We start from the raw sequence: 21,479 nt of genomic DNA on the forward strand, positions 1-21,479 counted from the left end.
CATTTGAACACAGAAAAAACAAACATCAAAAGCTGTGAATGAGACTCTTAAGGAAATCAAATAGTCATGGGGTAGTAGTGCTCAGTCACCAGCTGAACTCTGTCTATGGACAGAGACAGAAATAAAAATAGAAGGGTAATCACCAAGATTGGTCACTGACAACATGATAGCAGACAAAATTCAGCCTTGGCAAAGGACACATCTTTTGACTATGTAAACTCAAAAGTTCATGCACGTTACAGGGGTCAGGATGAACTGATTAGCTGTAGGTATAAATATGTATCTATTCTATACCTATACATGCATACATACACTCCTATATTTTAACTTCTTATCCATCACAGTACTCTGTAGTTTTCATGATGCTGTTACCCTATTCAAAGATCAGTTTTAATTCTGAATATCATCTTTTTACTTGTTCTCATTCCTACAAAGTTCTTCATCCTTCTAGTAGGGAGAAGTCTTAAACTCATTTACAATTAATTCTACCCTGAATGTAAAGTCATGAGGGAAATATGACAGTCACCTAAAGTTGAATATACATATTTGTCTACATTTTCTGCAGGTTTATTAAATAAGTATCATAGAAATAATTTGTAACTTTTTTGGTGGTTTTCTACTTCTATTAGCAGTAAATAAAAACTTCTTTTATGAATTTGTTTTTTTCCTTGAAAGGATTGTAATATCCATTTACATGAAATCAAAGTGTGCTGCATAGTTTGTTCCTTGATATAACTTTTATGAACACACTGGAGCTACATGAGAAATTTTGTCATCTATCTTCTTCAAAACACATGTAAACACTTCTATCTTATCCTATCCTATCCTATCCTATCCTATCCTATCGTATCCTATCCTATCCTATCCTATCCTATCCTATCCTATCCTATTCCATGCTGTCATGTTATTCTATTTTATGATATACTATACCATGCTATCCTATTCTATGCTATGCTTTTCTATAATCTCAGCACAAAAAGAAGACTCTATTCTATTTACACATGTGGAAACAACCCTATTTTGTACCATGCAGAGAAATTGCAATGAGATTGTGTAAGATATTTGAGACAAGATCATTTCTAGAAGATGTTGAAGGACCGTTTTTCCCTGACCTAAATAACAGACTTAGGAGGAAAACTGTTAAGTGAATGATATAAAAGAAGTACTTCAGAAATTTCCTTTGGAAGACAGATGCTGTAGCCCTAATATGAGACAATTTCGGTAATCCTTTCACTTTTCCTGTTTTCTGAGGTCACTCACCATCTGCTTGAACTACTTGGTTGTGTGGCTTTACAAGCCAGCTTGTTTCTCAGTTCAGGAGGAAAAAGTATCTTTTGAAGTTACCAGAGCAACCAACTCTGAATTGCAGAACAATATCTAGGCAAGAGAAATAGTCTTTATTTATATTCCTTCTATTTTCTCTCATTAGTTATGTGAAATTTTCAATAAATTTTAACTAGCTTTAAGAAAAAAAAAAAAGGCAGGCAATACCTTTGGCACAAACAAAATCAGGGTCCAGAATATCAAAACTTACACTTTGTGGAAGGGATAAGACTGTAATTTGCATTAATTAAATACATATGTATGGTTGCCTTGTCAGCTAGTCTTGATCACCTCTCCTCTGGCTGCCACTGTCTATATATTGATCTTTTCACCCCCATACCTTTTCCCAGCTCATCACTTTTGCTGTGCAGTCCCTCCACCAATGCACCCCTACCATTTCCCCTGGCCCCAGGTGTTTTCTGGTCCCTTCACCATCGCAAGATTCTTATTCAGGTCCCAGCTCCTTGTCCATCCTTTCACTTAGTCAGCCTCTCAGTTTCCAACATGGTAAACCTTCTCCATAATCCTTTTCCTTCCCTTCTTCCTGCAACAGAAAAACTCATTTTCACTCTCTTCCCATCTCACTCATTCAATTAACTTGCCTTTGCATCGCAACATTTGTATCTGAGCTGACAACTAAAATCCATATTCCAAATGATTTTTTACTTTCATTTTGTTCTAATCTCTCTTTCTATTTATGATCTCAGCACCCCTTGTCTGCTACTTTTCTTTCCCTTTCCATTATTTCTAGTTTGCTTGTGACAATCTACTCTTTCCTCATCCCAGCATTTTTTTTATTCCTTCTGGCCTTAAAGAGGACACATTCTTCCCTTAAGTAACATTCAGAGAGTTTTAGTGAGAAGCGGTGGCTGAAGATGTGAAGTCAATTAGAAGCTGGTGGAAAGATAAAGGAAACAAACCAACAAGCATTCAGTTTGTATATATATTTTTATACAACTTTGAATGATATTTTTGTTGAAAGAGAAAATGTGTCCTAATACAAAACAAAGCTTATTACATGAGAATATGTAAAAGTCTGGCACCAACTAATCATGTCTAAGTCTGTCCAGGATGAATGGACTTCTTTACCCAAAGCAACAATTTGCTTTTTTCTCTTCTAGAATTCCTTCGTTCAGATAATTTGGAACTAGTTAAACTCAATTACGTCCATAGTAAAAGGGTTATTTCTTCAAGATGATACCTTCTGGTTGCACTTCAGATCTTACAGGGATTGTACACTCACCCACTCATCCATTATTAAACAAAAAGCACCATGCTTTCAAACAAGTTAGTTTTAGCAAAAAAATAACCTCTGTAAATTAACTTAAACTACATTAATTGAAGTATAGCAATTGCAAAGTACTGGGGTGTTTACTGTACCACATTTTTTTATTCACCTTAGTAACATCTCAGCAGCTCAAAGTGCACTAACAGCAAGACTAAAAAAAAGAAGTTAGATGTTTTCTAGAACTGCTTGGGGGTTATTTTATTGTAGTAGTTTTGATATTGAGAACAGGAAGTGGATAATAATTATTAGCACACCATGAAAAACTATGCATAGAACAACCTAGTCTAGTTGATCTTTAAGTTTCCTTTCTACCCAAATCTTTCTATGATCCTGTGATTCCATGATCCTAGGTACAAATCAGTAGCAGTTGCAAAGCTAACTGTGTGAAACAATGTAATTGTACGATATAATAGCAATAATACTGAATGATGCCAGAGTAATTTGTTGATGCAGAAAAACACAAATTTAAAGGCAAGATATAAATAGCATTGGAAGAATATCTATAGAGAAGTAAAAAACCCAAATATAACAGGTAGTTGAAAACTTAATATGCATAAAAAAGAGCAGGTAAAATAGAGTGTGAGAAGTATTAAAGGATTAAATCTCATGCTGAGATTTTCCAGAGGAGGTGAACAAAGGCAGCATGGAGAGAGAGTTCTGTGCTTGGATAGATCTAAGTGAGTCCCTCTTTCACAGTAATAAAGGGAAGCTATAACTGGGTGGTGCTATGCTAGTGAACCTGCAGTCTCTGCACAAAGAATTCCAGCTGGCTAGAAACAGACTGAATGAAACAACTATTATCTTATTATGCCTGATACATCGGCAACGTTAACTTTTTCCTTCCATCTGCTGTTAAGGATTTGCTATCTTTCTTCCCAAATATTTGCCATTAAGTTAATTTCTGAGGCCATTTTTAACTCACCTGGTAAAGAGAATATCCAAATCTGCATCTAAATCCATCCACTTATATACCCATACCCATCAATTTATATATGTATCATGACATGTACACTTTCTGCAGTAATTCTTTAGGCAGAATTACCCTTTTGAAATCTGTGAGGGCCATAAAAAGTAGATTAATTTTAATGGTGGGGTCAGAGTACACCTTACATTTTAGATGCTGCTGATTGAATAATTCATTAAAAAACCCAAATCAATTCAAATTTGTTGGGATTGTTTTGTTTGGGGTGTGTTTTGGGGTTTTTGCTTTGGTTTGGTTTTTGTGGGGTTTTGTTGTTTTTCATTTTGTTTGTTGTTTTTGTGATGTTTTGGCGGGTTTTCTGTGATGGCATATTGCTGACAAAGTTCAACCTATAGAAATCTTTTTTTTTTTAAAAAATGTTTCATTGAGACTACTTGCTGCCTGCTGATTGTGATTTGCTCTATCAATTGCATGGAATTTCTGCTTATGATTGGTCACTGGTATTTTTAAAAGATGAATGTTTATGAAAAATGTTTATGAAATTTATGAAAAATAGTGAATTACTTCCATCCCTCTCTCAGTGTAAATAACTGTTCATGCTAAACTTCATGAAATGTTTAGTAGTCATGTAAGCAATTATAAATAAATTGGTGATCATTTAACCACTCAGAAAAAAAAAAGACTATTACACAATTAAACTATGCATAGAACTCAGTATGTTGAGGTCATTAGAGCAATGATTTTTGCAGTCTGATTGGCTCTCATCAATTTTTTCCAGAAAATTGAAATCTGTATTTCCAAAATTATGTTTTCCATCGTCACCTTTCTTTCATATATGGTCAGATGGTGAGTGTCCCTTAAATTTCAATGTTGTGTTTTGACAAGAAAATGCACAGAAGGCATATTTTGTAAGTGCTTTTTGAAAGCAACTGATATAAAACAACGTTCTATAGTTTGGCTGAGTGTTAGAAATGCTTTGTTAAAATACTCCCTCAGCCAAATCTAAGGTTTTATTTTAAGGTGACACAGAAATATTTAAGCAAACAAGTAGGCTGCTGTTCTAAGAAATGCATTTTCTGGCTAGCAGAGTATTACTCATTATCCCTGATTTATTCATTGCACTTATTTTTTACTCAACTCTATTGAATTCTCTAGCAGGATATAAATCTGTTTTAAAGACATATGTGTGTTATAGCAAGCTTTAATTTATTAGTCTTCTACAATACAAAATTCCTATTTGTTATTGGTTAAGAAAGCTGTAATCCTGATAAACTTTGTCATTTTATTGGCTTTAATTGGATGCCTTTCATCTTCAATGCAAAGCTATCATTAACCTAATTAATGAAGCAGTCCAACCTATTGCTAGTCTTCTCAAATATGAAGAGATGACTTTCTTATTTCACTTCTGCAAATAAAAATTACTGTAACAGTAAACAGCATTGTTTGTTGTTTTGCAGGTAAAATACTTCTTTTGAAACCTCTGTGAATTTTGATGGGTATTCAGAGGTTTAAAACACTTTTTGTGTGTGTGTCTTCTGAGGAAAGATATCTGATTTTTATCAAAATGCCTTGATTTCTTACCACTTTTCTTTTAATAAGCTACATCAAAAACCAACCTGTAGTGAAAAACTTAAGAAAATATGGTTCTCACTCAATCTCCATTGAAATATCCTTGGGATTTCCAAGGGCCAGAAAAGCAGATTAAAAATTCTTTTATAGATCATATGAGATATTGCTTATTAAAGCACAGATTAATGACTTGTCTGTTGATAAATTACTTCTGACACATGTAGTTAAAGCAGAAGATTCAATCGTTAACTTCAATTAGTGTGAAAGTACACTTAAAAAGTACAAATTGTAATGCACAAAGGCTAATAGCCTAATGGTACACTGCCTTGTTTTATATATATATACTTTAAAATATCTTTTATGGGAAAATGTTTATAAAAAACCATTGTATATATCTGATTTTTCATATGTCTAGAATCATAAATCACTAAAACAACATGAAAGAAAAAAATGCTTGAAACAGATTTAAAAGAAAGCTTTGGAGAGATAACTGTTTGACATGTTATGGTACATATGTGTAGCATACATCTCTGATGTTCCTTAAATGCAAACAAGATTGTATCTGACATTGCTAGTTATTGCACAGTCATGAAGAGAAAGGAAGTCTCTGAGTTAGAGGATGGTTTGTGACACTAATAACTGCTTTGCTGACTAAAAGCTGGAGTCTAAGCACTGAGGGCAGGAGAATCTACCTAGCAAGGTAGTGGGAAAGCTGTTAAAACATCTCCTGTGGGCTGAGAGACAGAAGAAGCTAGAAACAGATTTAATTGTCAGTGCTCAGCATTCTCGCTGAGAACTGGAACATCAGTGTAGGGAACAACTGGCAGCAAGGCCAGGTCACACAGGAACCTCAAGTGTGAGTGTCTGGTGACAGGAGGTCAGACTGGAGGGTCCACAGTGACTTGGTTGAGTCCTTGCTGCTCCCCACCAATCCCAGTGGGTGAGTTACATGCTACTGCAGGAGAAAAAGAAGCAATTGCACAATTTATAATCTCTGTTGTCTATACAATGAGTACATTTTATGATAGATGCCTAACTTTTAAAAGACAACATTAGGTGAAATGGATCTCACCTATAAAGGTGAAGTACTTGCCAAAGATCATAGGAAAAACAGGAAATAAAAAGCAGCACATTAATCTAAAATAGCCTGTGATATAGAGGGTGATTGGGAAGAGTACAGCTCTGGCTTCATTTATGGAAATGAAGTTACATCCACTTACATTAGAAATTATTATAGTTCCCACTCTCTAGATAAAATCAGCCTCTAGGTCTCATTTACCTAATGTGCCCAAAGTTGAGATTCATCTAGCCTTTCCCAATATTTGAAATAGCATTTGAGGCTTCAATTCTTTCCGTCCTTCTTTATTCACAATTGTTAAATTCTAATTAGACTTTTAATGCAAGCAGCAGGCCAGTGACTGTTAAACCGGAAGGATTTTTCCTTTCTGTTTTTGTTTGTTTGTTTGTTTTAAGGGGGGAGTAATTAGATCTCAGAAAAGCTTAAAACTTCTGAGTAAAGGTATCAGAAGAAGTGTACATTCCTTAAATCTACTTTTCAGCCTGTTATTGTTAACATGATCATCCGACATTTTATTAAGACTTTTTATCTGTACCTCTTGCTGTCAAACAGTTTGGAAAAGATGCATACTATTTTCTTGAGAGAAATTAAAAATATTCTCAATATTCTAAAGGTATTCTTACTAACACTGTTTCTTAGGGTAAATAACAAGCACCTGGCAGGATGCGTAAGAAAACCATGTTACACGAATGAACTTTTGTCTTGAGACTCCCCAAAAAAGCGATTAACCCAAAATACATTTCCTTGATATACTCTTCTGCACTTTGGTAGAACACTGTGGAATAAGATACATGGATCAGGGAACCAGCAAGGAGAAGAAATTACGTAAAAAAAACTACCTTCATGTTTAATTGTTCTTCATCATCTATTTGTGAAGAACAGTGGAATGATGGTGTCAAGTCAGAGAAAAGATCCTTTTAGCCTTGCTTTGTATACTGAATAGTGGAGGATGATGGAATCACAGAATAATTCAGGCAGGAAGGCACCTCAGAAGGCCTCTGGTCCACCCTCCTGCTCACAGCAGGTTTAGCTCTAAGGCCAGTCCAGGCCCCTCCAGCTTCTTCCAGTTGAGACTTAAACCTCCAAAACTCCAAAACATGACAGTCTGCCTGACTGTCCTTTTGTGGAAAAAAGTTTCTCCTTATCTTGAGGATGAACTTCTTCTGCTTCAGTTAATGCTCATTGTCCCTTGTCCTGCATAGACATGTCCCTGAATGACTCTGATGAGCCCAGCTACATATCCCTGATGACCTCCACAGAGACACTGGTGCCTGATGTTAAGTTCCCTGCAAATCCATAGCTCCAAGATATGCAAGTCCAGCTCCCCCAGCCTCTCCTCAGAGAGTTACTGCTCCAGTCACCATCTTCATGTCCCAGCAGGAAAATAAAAGAAGACATGAAGAAGAAACCCACTACTTTTTCTCTAGCTTTTGATGCAGTGTGTATTTTTCTTTTGATCAGCTTACCTATCCAGCTTATTACTCATCTGGTTACCCACCTGGCCTGACTGTGGTGTCCAAACATGAATACAAGAACATTGTGGGAGACATTACCGAAAATCTTGCCAAAGTGGATGCAAATGGTATCCCCACTCTTTCCTTGTTCATGAACCCAGCTATGTTACTGTAGAAGACAATCATGTTGGTCCCACATGATTTATCTTGGCAAACCCATGTTGACTGTTCCCAATCACCTTCCTCTCCTCTCTGTTGTCAGAAATATGCTCCAAGGGAACAGAATAGGCAGGTGTGGTTGCTTTTTTTCCCAACAGACTTATTTATTTTAAAGTACTTGCTTGGAAAAGTAAATAAAACTCTCATTTTTTTAGACAGAGACACCATGAGATGAAAGACTTGTATAGAGTGAAAAAGTAGTTCCTTCCTCTGCCCAGTGACCTTTGTCTGGATTTATCAACATGCTCAGAAATCATAATAATTTTTACTTCCATTTGTTTTTCTTTTTCAGAGTAGAAGGACTTAATTATAATTACTTCACCTATAGATACAGTTTGCACAGGGTGAGGTGAGGTAGTTGGACATGCAGACTGAATGTCTTGCTAAGCATGATAAATGCAGTTACTGAGCAGCTTCCATGAGATCCCCAAATTGTATTGTTAGATAATGACTCTTCTTATCCTAGCTTAGATGCATCTTTGTTGTAGGATACCTTCTTTCCAAGGATTTTGCAAATACTAAAAGTAACTTGCTGAATTCGACTCATTCAAGATGAGAGCCATAATTTGATCATAACCACTTAATCACAATTATAAGTATAATCTGCCCCAGGGTTGACATACAGAATTTCACTTGAGACCACATCAGCTTTAGCCACATACCCTGACTGTGCTTCAGTTTCATTCTGCTCATTCTGTACTTCTGAGCATAAACCACAGCCAATATCTGTGTGTACCTTACACTAACTTCTTGAATAACCATTAATTTATACACAGCTGTCAACTTCATTTTTCCAGCTGTAGGAAGGTGTGACATACTGAAGTCTGAGTAATTTTTAATATCTTAAAGGGCAGAGAAGTACTTTAATGTGCTTGGTTTTTTTATACTTAGCTTTAATTTTACCTAGGCCCTGTGCTTTGAAATTTGCATGGGAGTTAACAGCATTGCCTCTTCACTGCTAAACCTGGTCACTTCCATAAATATTTCTGGGAATGGTCAGGCTCCTGTAACTGTTCAATATTCATGACTGAAACTTATTTGTGATTAAAAATGCCTAATTTCAAGACAGATCCCCCAAAAGCTGTCTCTGAAGGCAGGAAACACCTAATATTTGTACTTAAAGAAAAATATTATGTATTGCTGTCAAAATAAAAATATTTATTTAGGCATTTAATAATACAATCTGTTCAGGCAGGGGTGTATGTATGTATGCCTGTAATACAGCTGTATTTCATATGTATAAAGGACAGTTCAAGTATTGTTTCATTTGTTTTAAAAAGAATCTTTATATAGAAAGAGGGTATGTGCATATGAATAAAGTTTTTTTAAAATATTTAAATAGAAAATACCTCTGCTGTTTTATTAGAAAAATAATAGCTAGTCTTGAAACATCTTATCTGAAATATTTGGACAGGTTGCACTTGCAAACACAAGGTTTTAGTTTCTATTAGAGTGCAGCCATCAATAATAGGACATGAAAATATGGTTTATATAATATGAAAATACAAAAGATATACTAATATACTTCAGGGAGACTGCATGAATGTAAACTTAATATACCTCTTTGAGAAAAATTAATGAACCTGGTGGCTGATGTGCCAAATAAGTGGCCTCTTAAAGAGATCAGTGCCTGTAACTCAGTACATTCCAAACTACTTGTACTTGTTACATTTTCTTGTGAATTTAAAATATCATTAACCTACAGACAACTGCAAAAAAGCTTGTGACAGGGCTGTTATGTTTAAATAGAACTTGCTAAAAATTACAATATGACAATGCCATTGGTGCAGAAACTTTAAACTCTTTACTGCAGAGTAGTGGAAGAAGATTACATTATAATTCACTTTGGGTAGTAAGTTGAATGAAGTTTCTATTCTGCTTTGAGTGAAGGGAATAATAAAATTGCAGTTGACTTCCTTGGGGACAGGATGGGGTCCTGCCAGGCTCCGGATGATAAATCAAAATAATATATCAGCAGCAGATGGTTGCAACAGATGATTGAATAAGCACTATGTTTAATTTTTATGAAATAACTTTTTTTAAATATACAGTTTGTCAAGAAATTAAATCTGACAGATGAATTCTAAAATGCGTTATATTTTCATCGTATTATGTAGGGGCAATTTTACTTGCCCAATAAATCTCTACAGCAATAATATTATAAAACAGCAATGTAATATATATATACTCTTTCAAAATCAGAAAAAAATAATGTTGCATGTAAGAAGAATGCAATAGAAATAAGGAAAGAAAGAACAAAGAGACAGTAGGAAGAGCTTTAAAACATTAACCACTCTCCCTCTAGACCTCTTTACTCACAATACAGAGGCATTTAGGTACCTATTCCTGTGAAACTGAGGGAGTCTGGATTCTAAAAATGGTGAAGCGCCTACATATCTCTGTGGATATGTCTCCTGCACACAGCTGAATAGGGTGTTATATATAAAACACAACACTGAAACAGAATTGATGTTTTGACTCATCCTGTCAACAGGCATTATAGATGGTAACAATTGCATGCATCCCTATGGCTACTACAAAAACAGCTGGTATTTCCCAGATAGAAGTGTGAAGCAATTTTAAGTGCACAGGGAGCGAGCTTGATCTGTCCTGGAGGCATATAACTGCTCATTCAGTGGACAAAAGATCTATGCATCTGCCAGCCATCCAACAGCTCCAGCCAGGTGTTTCCCACCTGTTCTGGATGGGCTGTAGGTGCTCACGCAAGCTGAGGAAGGTGTCGAGAGTCTTCCCTTCCTTCTGAACAAGTCTAATAGTGTTTTATTACTACACCCCTGTAGTTGTTTGTCATAATCATGGAATCATAGACTCATAGAATGGTTTGGGTTGAAAGGGACCTTGAAGATCACCTAGTTCTAAGCTCCCTGCCATGGACAGGGACACCTTCCACTAGACTAGGAGCTCAGGGCTCCATCCAGCCTGGCCTTGAACACTTCCAGGGATGGAGCATCCACAGCTTGACTGGGCAACTTGTTCTAGAGCCTCACCACCCTCACAGTAAAGAATTTCTTCCTAATGACTACTTCCATAATGCCTACTTGAGCTTGCACAAAAGCTGTGTTTATATTATGTGATTAAAATAACAAGACATTGCTTGTCCTCTGCCTCAGAGGACAGATTATACTCGCACAGCTAACACTGTACACCCAGCTGGGGAGGCCTCACTGAGTGTATCTCAGTGACTTTCAAAACAAATATGCACTGTGGGCATCCTACTCCTGGTCACCTTTGGATTTCTGAAATATCAATATTCCCTGATCTATTCTGGGGGGAAATCAGTTTGCTCAAGCCAAACTCATGCAATTCAGAGTGTTAAATATTTATCAGCACACATGATCATAAAACGTGCTTGAGGCCAAGGCCAGACTCTCTTCAGTTTACTTATAAAGACATAGCAAAGTTGCCATAAATCTGTTCAAATGTGTTAGGAAAGGAAGGAACTTTAGTCATGGCCACAAGTTAATCTAGAAAATCTTTTATTTTAAAGTTTAAAATTCATTTAACAACAGGACTCCAAGAATAGATTATAAATTAAAACAGAAAAGAACAGGTTTGTAATCTCTTTCCTAGAAAAAGAAAACCAGATACCAAAAGTTTACTATTGGAGCAGATTTATGTACATAAACTTAGTGTCTGAGAATTGTGTATTCAGTGCACTCATGGCTGAAAGAAGACATTAACAAAATTTAATGCAAGAATGAGCTGTGCCTTTTAAGAGGCAGTATAATAAATTATTGGGACAATGCATCAGCCACTGTGGGATGGTTTTTTTCTGGAATACTTGAAAGCAATATGGGACAGGTTTCTGAAAGCAGTACAGGACAGCTTCCTGAAAGCAAGGACTCAACCAAGGACTCCAAGGTGAATACAAGAGTCACTGTGTAAAATTCTGAGTCACATGAAAGATCAGAGTTTGAATGGTGGACATAAGGCCAACCCAACAAGGAGGGGCAGGTCCATCTGGGTGCAGACTTCAGGATCAGTTCTTTCTCTTTAGAATATCAGAAGACATTCTAGTGATGACCAGTGATGAATTGCTGTCCATGGATAGGTACCTTATTCCAGGTTCTTAATGGACAGCAGCCACTCTTCAGTGATTTATTAAGATTTTGATTTTAAGAAATGCTCTTCCAGCTGAAGTATCTGATGTCTGAAATCTCGGAAAATGTACTGGAAATTTTGAAAAATGCACAGGAGACAGCAGCAAGTCTGAGGATTAAAGATGCTATAATTTTCCTTGCCTTCGAGTGCTAAGCAGTTGACACGTCTTAGTTTGGTAGCAGTTGGATTGCAACAGTCGCTGATCTAGGGATTGCTGTTCAACCAGATGTTTGCATTGTCCTTTGGGACCTTCGGAGAGAAAAATGAAGTATAATCAACAGCTATTATAAATAACAATGGACCCAAAGAGGCTCACAGACTCTGCACAGTATGTTCAGCATTCACACAGAAGTCTGTCTTTGCATTTGCTATGAGAAGAGCAGAACAATTCCCAGAGTGGTCCACCTCCCTCACAGATCTTTTAAGAGTTCGAGTTTCCTGAAAGCTGATGGGAATCTTTCCAGTCACTTCACAGAAAGCTGGATAGGGTCCAGAGAGTGCAGAAGAGGGGTTTATCAGTTTTTCATACTTAATGCCATCCTGTGAAATGTATGTGCCATGAAGGGATAAATAATCTGAGTAAATTTCAAGTATACAGAGCTTACATGGTTACAGAGAAACTATGCAACTACAATGTGCAGCATTCCAGGAAAGAATGGAAATGGGAAGTTAAAAAAGGCAAGTTAAATGAAATGTTCCTGTGGCATATATGAAATCCAGTTTAGTTTAAAAGTTCTGTGCACTTGGATGGAAAAGGAAAAGCTTAAACACCATCCTCAGCACTAGCCAGTCACAGTACAAACTATTTAATGTTGACTGGTACTCCTCTGGGAGTAGTTATGACTTCAATATTCCCTTGATAAATTAATTTCTCCAAGATGTTCCCAGGGCTTGTGTACATTCTACTTGTGGCTGCACTGATAGCAAAGTCACATTCCTCAACTCTAAAAACCCAATAAATACATTGTGTTGTTTTGTGAGATTTGTCTGGTTTGCGTTGGAGAGCCAAGAAAGAGGACATGACATGACCTTTAGCTTATAGCCTGGTTATGAGAACATCTTTTCATTTGTGTGCTGGAGAAGTACACTGCTCCTTTCAGGGAGCACAACCAACAGGACAAGTATGACCAACTTTGGCCACACGTGGGAAAGAGATAATGACAGCATACTATGACCAGTGGTATTGGGTCTTAAAATGGATATTAGGTGCATGAAACTCACATTAATGAAATACAGATACTTTATTCTAACAAGACAGTCTATAAACACAGCCCCTAGCCTGCTCTAGATGCCTGAAACATCACTGCTGTTTCCTCTAAAATTCTTCTATCCAGTCTTGCTCCTCTTCCTGATTAGAGATTTTGTTGTATTGGGCTCATATAAGATAACATATGTGAATGGTAGGTGAACATTTCTGTCCTCCACAAAGGGAAATCCCCAACCACTCTCACCTGTTGCTTCTTCCTAGTGCAGACGTTTGGTTGAAGTTTGATCAAATCTGAAGCCTCTCATGATGGAGCTTGTTCCCACTGTCACCTTTCAGGGCACTGAACCTGTCCCTGCCAGTCTGCAGATGGAATAGGAGCCTTCCTCTCTTGCCAAGTCTCATGTCTCCAACCTCCTCCATGTCTGTCATTCACCCTTGAATCCATTACAGCCTCTGGCCATCCCTCCTTTGTTGTGGCATAGGTTCAGTCTCTTGCCTCTGAAAGGTCTCTGTGCAGATCCTGTTAGTCCTCCTGGACGTGGCTAAACCTGCTCACCTCCTGTGGCAGCTCCTTCAGCTGGCAAGTCAGTTCCTTAACCAGAGGATGTTTCCATTACTCCCAGTCCCAGAAGTACCAGGCACTCCCTGCAGCCCAAGTCTTGGGTGGCCAAGCCCTCCCTCTAAACCTACCTGATCCTCCAGAGATAATTTCTCCAGTTTGTGATCTGGACCATGCCCTTGGCATGTCTGGTTTTTCAGCAGCCACTTGCTCTCCAAAGCAGTTTTTGAGATACTTCTACATCCAGTTCTGTACAAGGTGCTGGGTCTGTTAATTAGACAACTATGTTCCTGAAGAGATGAGCCCTCATGAAGTTCAACAAAGAGAAATGCCAAGAATTGCATCTCAAGAGGAATAAACCCAGGCACCAGGGTGGGCTGAAGCACTTATATGTCTGAAGCTATTATTATATTAGTTGAAATAATATTTTTTATTAAAAAGAAAAAAACAAGCAAACTGAAAAAAATCTGAAGAAATTAAAAGCAGCTGCAAGACTATTCATCACAGTAGATTGGATTGTCTGAAAAAAATACCCCAAATGTCACATCAACATTCCTGATTATATTAAGCCCCAAAAAGATGTTCTCATGATAGTTACTGTGCCACAGATAACAAAGTGAGTCAGAAACTTGAAATACATCCAGAAATGAATGGAGGGGGTGGAGGCAGGAGGGTGTCCAAACCAAAAATTAAGATAAGGGTTAGTTTTCTCCCATGAGCTCATTAAATTGGATATTTTGGCTGCAGTTGTATGACAGCAACTCGACAACTGTGAAAGGGACAGTTTCAGTACATTTATCCTCAGTATTGCCTTAGCTTGTTAGATTCCTGGAGAAAGTAAACCAGGTCCCAGTTTTCTAACATATTTCGTCTCCTAATTTAACCTATCTGAAAATATTTTCCATTTCTTTCAGTGTCATGATCAATGAACTTTTTTTTTTTTTGGATGGTCATTTCAGAGAGCTGGAAACACTGCTGCATGTGAAGTTGTTTCCTGGGGAACCCTCTGCAAGGCTTCTCTGAAACTCAGTCTATCAGTCACAGTACGATGGCTTTTTTTATAACCCGCCATGCAAGACTAAGTAGCCAGATGGCTTTTATTCTCTCTCAGCTTTAAATGGACACCTATCAGTTTGTAAAGCAGTGACTCTGAAAGGTCACAATCAAATTTAAATGCCCCACTCTATTATTCTTACCAAAACTGTGTTTCATGCTAATGAGGTCTAGAGTAATGAAAGAAATTTATTCAAAATTTACTTGTATTGCAGGAGCAAAATGGGTGATGAGAAATGCTGTTACAAAACACTGTGGAATTTGGCCTTTGGTACCTCTTAATGACCTGTCACATGCAATGAAAATTGTCATTATGTTCCCATCACCAACTAGAGTTGCTGGCAGAACAAAAATTATAGCAGTTTTGTATGGTTTTGTTTACTGTTAAGTATTCAGACTCTTTTCTCTATGTATCTACCTATTAATTGCACCATTAATTGGTCTACACATTATTGCATTTCCTTTCTTTTCATTTTCAGAAGAAACTGGTGACTCTCTTTGACCTCAAATCCTCTACCACTTTATCAGTATTCTCGTTCTCTGCCAATTGATCATCTCCAATTACAGCACTGATTGCAGATTTTTAAAGGTCGCAGTAAGAAGTAGCATTCAGGGGTAGCAAGACTGGCTGGCCAGCAAACTAAACAGGGATAATTTCTTTCCAAACATAACTTGCAACCGTCACGAGGCAACTTATTAAATTAATTGTATTTAAAATTCTATACTGTCTTATATTTCAACAGAATAATGCCTAAAGTATATTAAGTGACAGCCTATTCCTTGCAAATAATTTTTTGTATGTACTTGAACGGTGCCAAACACAGGCAGTCCTTGGTCCCCCATTTGATCCTGTCTGCCTACCGCAATAAAAGGACCATACCTTCTATGATGATGTTCCAATCTCATAGTAATGGTAGCTTTTGCTCAGAAGTACTTGGAATCTGGTCCATTCCTTCTTCAAAGTTTGCTTTCATTTTAGATTAAGATGGTAATGCTAAGTGATAAAAGCCCAATTTCTCCAATCCTTTTATTCTAGTCATATATACCTGGTGACTTCAAAGACTACCATCAAATTTTTATGAGAATCCATCTCCAGGAAGACAGTGACAAATTATATACGCAATCTAATTTGATTTCACAGGCAGGAATGTCTCAGATGCTACAATTAGTGTCAAATCCAGACAGCTTCAGACTTCACCGGAACCTCCAAACAGAGGCAAAAAACCCAATTTAGTTGGAGACAGCAGGCAGAAAACGCTGAGCTGCTGTGTTATCTTGTATGCTCAACTTTTCCAGAAGTAAAACTAATTTAGAGTATTGGTAGAATGTAGTAAATATCCTGACCTTGGAATAAGAAGAGCACTTCAAGGAAAAATACCTGGGTGTCTTTTCACAGCTAGCAATAGCAGAGCCGCACTTCATAGAGAGGAAATCACACTTCTATGACATAGGCTGTCTCCTGCCCCTTTTCAGGTATCTACTTAAAGAGGAGACAAATTGAGCTCTATCTTTCCCTGGCCATGATCACCGACTCTCCAGCAAGTGACACTAACAGCTGGGTAACACACTGGAAGCCTTAGGAGAAGAGGGTGAGATATCTCCTCTAAAGGAGGCAACTCTGGCAAGATCTTGGCTCCAACTGTTGTTAAAACTATTTTTTCAAAACAGCAGAGATGTGGTAGGTGAGGCACTAAAACACAGATAAGAACTCAGAAAACTGAGAGTAACTTCTGCTACTTAAAAGGCAAAAAATGAAAAATACAACTTTTATTTTCAGATTATCTTCAAAGGACAAAACTCCAATGTATTTCCATTAACCCTTAAAAGCTATTGACAAATCTGCAAAAAAGAATCTCCAGACTAGTCAGTGTAAATATCTGCAGATACAGGGAGATAGGTGAAGTTTCTAATGCCTCTTTTAAAAATTATTTTATTATATTTGTATCTATTCTGTAGAAATGCTTGAGGTCTTTAAAGCAAAGAAAACCTTGTAGCTGTCTCCGTACACATTTAATAAAGTCATCTGTTACCTTTTTGTCACATTTCATGCCTTGTCTTCCTATCCATTTCCATTTCCTACTAGTCATTACTCCCTCTCCCTTCCATAAATGTAAAAAATATTTGAGGTACTGAGGTTCATTACAGCAGTAATGAACCCACATTAAGGATGATAGCAAGTCAGTGCTCAAGCCAGCATTCTACCCTATTCACTTTACTGGTGCAGCTCCAACACTACTGCCACAGTTCCTGGAGAGAAACAAGCAATTCAAGAGAACAACTAATCATATGCCTATTAACTTGCTCAGCCATCCTCCTGTAGTTATGTTTTTCCTAGAGTAGCCGTTTTTGACTAAGTAGGCAAACTTACAGATGCTGAAATTGAAGCAGACCCAGTCTCACTTTCCAGCAGTCAATACTAGGCAAGTAAACACAGTGGAAGCTGTACCATAAGTATTTAATTGCAAATAGCCTTAAATTAACATTCTTGAAAATAATTTTCAGTGAGCTTCAATTCTCCCAGTTACCACAGAATATGTGAGTTTTCTCTCTAAGCATGTTGCAGCATGTCACTTGCAACAGGCAGTCAGCAGCACAGCTGCAGTTACCTTTCAGGACACTCATTACCAGCCACTATCTATTTCATTTCTGCATGGTCTTCTGTTCATTCATTCTCCAGGATGGGAGACATTGTGATGAGTTGGAGCCTGTTAGAAACTTCTGATGAGGCTTCTCTTGCATATTCTATCCCTGCACATCAACTAGGACAGACGCTAAGATTGAAAAACTGTCTTCATGGCTAAATTATTTCACCTCCTGAATCATATGCTAAGTCAAGATAAAACCAGTAAGAGCAGAAAACTGCAAAAATTTCCAAATAGCTTTCATAAGAATAACCGTGATCAAATTCAGGAGCAAAGCATATCTTGGTTTAGGAATTTTCATTATTCCATATTGTGAGTAAAATTTTAGATAAGCGTAGGGATGTCCATCAACCCCACAAAGAAACATAAAATGGGAAGCTGCTTTCAGCCTGTGCTCGCAGACACATAGTGCCAATACATGCATAGTAAATAATGTCAAATAATAGAATAGCAATCAGTACACAAATTCAAAGGATAGAGAATGGGATGAGGATTTTTTTTACAATAGATTGAAAGTAGGAACAATATGAAAAATCCAAGAACAAATATCACTTTTACTGACTTTGGCACATAGAGTAGCCTGGGCAAATGTGATTCTAACATCTGCCTGATACAAATGCCATTTATTAACACCGTGTTGAAAGAAGGCACTTCCCCTACAAAACCTTCTGTAGGCTGCTCAATGTATAGATGGATTCATCAACATTCATTAAATAAATTGTCTAATTGTGATAAGAAGTGTTTGCTGACCCTTAGAAAGCTACCTATCTCTTTAGTTTGTGTTTCAGGCAAGCAGCTCAGAGGGCAGTAGAACTAATGTAGCTGCAGATAATGGAAATGGACTTGAGTAACTAGGCAGAGGCATGGCTAAATAGCTTTTAAATGAGATTGCAATTGTGGGAGGGAGGAGATGTAATAGAGGTCATCTCAGAGAGGTGCAGGAAGGAGCAGCTCCTGCAAGTTTAGATAAATAGTTGGAAAGATGTTTTTCTCTCTCTCTGGTTGACTGGAGGTTAACTCTGAGAGTGCTGGTGTTTCTAACTTTAAAAACATCATCAATAAATACTCTTTAATTTTCCTCTCTCTTCCTGCTTTTCTACCCCATATGAAGCTATATGCTTTTCACCTTCAGAAATAAACAAAATCCATCATTATTGTTCAATGGCCTAACTCAAGCCCTTCATGGGAACAAGAGCCAATAGATCCTCTCACCAGCCAATGAAGTCAGTTGCCATGAGTGTAATTAGTTTTGTTTTGCTCTGTTACATAGCAAGACCAGTGAAAAACTTTTGAAAAAATAAGTCTGGGTCAGAAATGAAAGAGTCCAGATTTTGGGCTCCTTGATCTTTGAGGGTATCTTGTCAAGATGCAGGATCTCCTCTTCCTAGTCTTTCAGTTGGATTTGTCTCCCACTTAGAGGAACCTCCCTATGGATATTCCTGTCACTTACTATAAATTATGGAGAAAATCACAGACCTACTCCTTGGAAATACCAGAAACATGCAAGAGCACAGGCCAGAGCAACCTACAGAAGGTAACCATGCTTGAGCAGAGGGTTAGGCTAGATGATATCCAGAGGTCCCTTCCCACCTCAGCCTCTCTCTTTTTGAAAATCTCAAAAAATTTATTGGGTCTGATGGCTGTATTTTGGATGACTAGAGGAGATAAGTCCAAGCCATTGAAGTTATGCTAGCCTTGAAGAATATTCTTTATAAAGAAAAGTCCTAAATAAACTATTAACTGAGCTTTTTGCTCACTATCAAGAGCTGAGCTGCACCTCAGCTTGTTGAGGTTTCAGGAAAAACAGACAAGGAAAACAGTTGCAAATAGCTGTTTTCTCTCTAATTTCTTTTTTAATGTCAGTTCCAATATGGAAACATAAAAGAGGTCCCTCTTGCCAGGAAGTGCTGAATAAAAGTCTACAGGGTTGAGTAAAAATCCCACTTCAATCTTCTATAGAAGAGAAAAGCAATGTGACTGGGATGGGAAAGAAAGAAGTATAAGAACTGGTGCAATGATTGGATATCTTACTGATATTACTCTTTCATGAAGAGATGAGGAGAATTCTGGAAAATTACAGCTAAAGTTTGGATTTGTCAACAGCAAAACAATTTAGTGAGCAGATCTCATAACACCAAACTGTGAGAGCAACTACTGTCGCAGTAGGACTATTATTAAATCTCATGAGATTTTTAGTGGCAATTTGACTTGAAAGCAGAATTGGAAGTGGAAACTGTCTTAATCCTCTTCTTTTCATAAAAAAAAAAAAAATCAGATGTCATTTGGATTTTGTACCAAATCTTAGAGAATTCTTTGGTGCAATACTTGCTGCACTCTCATTATTAAGTGGTCACAGAGTTTAGCAGCACTTCTCAGAAATTTAGTACCCAATATAAGAGTAAGAAATTAATGTGCAATGGATTTTAATTGTTTAAGCTTAATCTTATCTTTTTAATCTTGCACTACAGGCCCCATGAATGACTGCTATGACTTTTTTTTTTTTTAGGGCACAAAGTGTGTGAGAACTGATGTTTGGTCCAGAAGATGCATACATTCGTGCTTGTCTTAAAACATTTAGACAATGACCATGAAAGAATACTCCCATATTTAGTCCATGGCTAGGACCTCAAAAGACAAGATAGCCTCTGAATGTCTGAAAGAACAGACAAATGTAACAGCATGGCAGACGTCATGCTTCCTGTTGTACTACCTGATGATATGCAAATCTAGCCCCATACTGTAAATGCTAGAAGAAAAATGTCACTGTGTCCCTTTCAGGGTAATTGCTATGGAGCAGGGTTGATTTCCTTGAAATTCGGACTCAGAGTTCTTTGATGAATGGATTGAAGATTTCATTTTTACCTACAATATAGAGAATCTGGATGTTTACTCTTCATTTTCTGTGTTTCTATTCTCCAAAGGAATAACAGCAACAAAAATCCCTTTTCTGCCTGCAGAATTTGAAAGGATAAGAAGACTTTTTGCTATCTTAAATAGCCCTAAAAGTTTCTCATTTCTCAAAGCACTGTCCTCTGGGGTAAAATAAAGATGTTTTCAGAAAAATAACTATTTCTTCTTCCTGTTTCAAAGCCAGCATTTCTACTAAACCCTGAAATGGACCCTGTACAAGGATGAAATAATCCCATAAAATTATTTTCAAAGGTGGTGTAATTTTAGATACAGCATTCATAGCTTCAGCGCAAAGAGGATGGAATAGAAATATTCAGAGACTGAGTAAAAATCTTGTGGAAAAACTGAAGCTCAATGATGCAACTATACTCTTTGATAAGCCCAAAGAGTATATAAATAATGAAACATTTTATTCAGCTTCTGGCTACACTTGTTCTAAACGTGCATCTGTTACCTTGAAAAGCTAAGGTTTATTTTTTACCAGCAAAGAGAAAGCTGAGACTGTCACACAGCATGAGGATACCAGCAGCTTCTATTTGCGTGAAAACACAGTCAGTTTTGAAAACAAAATTAACCCGAAAAAGTTCACAAATCATTTTATAGCTGGTTTTCAGGTAAGAACTCAGGACTTAAGGTGTTGTCATCTTCTTGGACAAGGTTTATAAATTCTGACATAAATACAATCCATGTATTCAGGGAGTTCTTTGATGTTGCCAGATTTGAAAATTCATATCATTTTTGGTGTCCTGTCAGACCTTATTTGCAAAGCCTCCACAAGTTCCAAAATTTACTAGATCTTCTGATCTGCATCACTAGATCACTAGATCTGCATCAAGAATATTTGATTATTTCTCCTATGTTTTTGAATACTTGGGATGCTAAATCAAGGCTATCCAGGAGGCAGGCATGGTTCTGCTTCCACCTCTCCTGATGTGGGCTTCTGTGTATAAGGCCAGGGAAGAGTCAATAACCAACAGTTTCCACAGGAGATGAAGAGGGAGCAAAATTAGCCAAGTGCTTTGGGACAACTCTACTATGATTTTTCTCCTCTTACCTGAAGATTGTCATGTTATTCTGCTCACAACTTCAGAGAAGCAGGGGTGTTCTGGTGAGGGATATCTGTCTTGGGTCTG

The 21,479-nt window shown here is 37.3% G+C and overlaps 1 long non-coding RNA gene across 1 annotated transcript; it reads left to right on the forward strand.

The window, feature by feature from the left end:
• Window positions 1-16,317: 16,317 nt before the first annotated feature.
• Window positions 16,318-20,134, forward strand: LOC108497894. The gene is made up of 3 exons (XR_001875002.1): window positions 16,318-16,476; window positions 18,854-18,970; window positions 19,943-20,134. It is a non-coding gene; the product is annotated as an uncharacterized LOC108497894 (long non-coding RNA).
• The last annotated feature ends 1,345 nt before the right edge of the window (window positions 20,135-21,479 follow it).

This window comes from Lepidothrix coronata, unplaced genomic scaffold (genome assembly GCF_001604755.1).
Source record: "Lepidothrix coronata isolate B3197 unplaced genomic scaffold, Lepidothrix_coronata-1.0 Scaffold53, whole genome shotgun sequence".
Classification (NCBI taxonomy): Eukaryota; Metazoa; Chordata; class Aves; order Passeriformes; family Pipridae; genus Lepidothrix; species Lepidothrix coronata.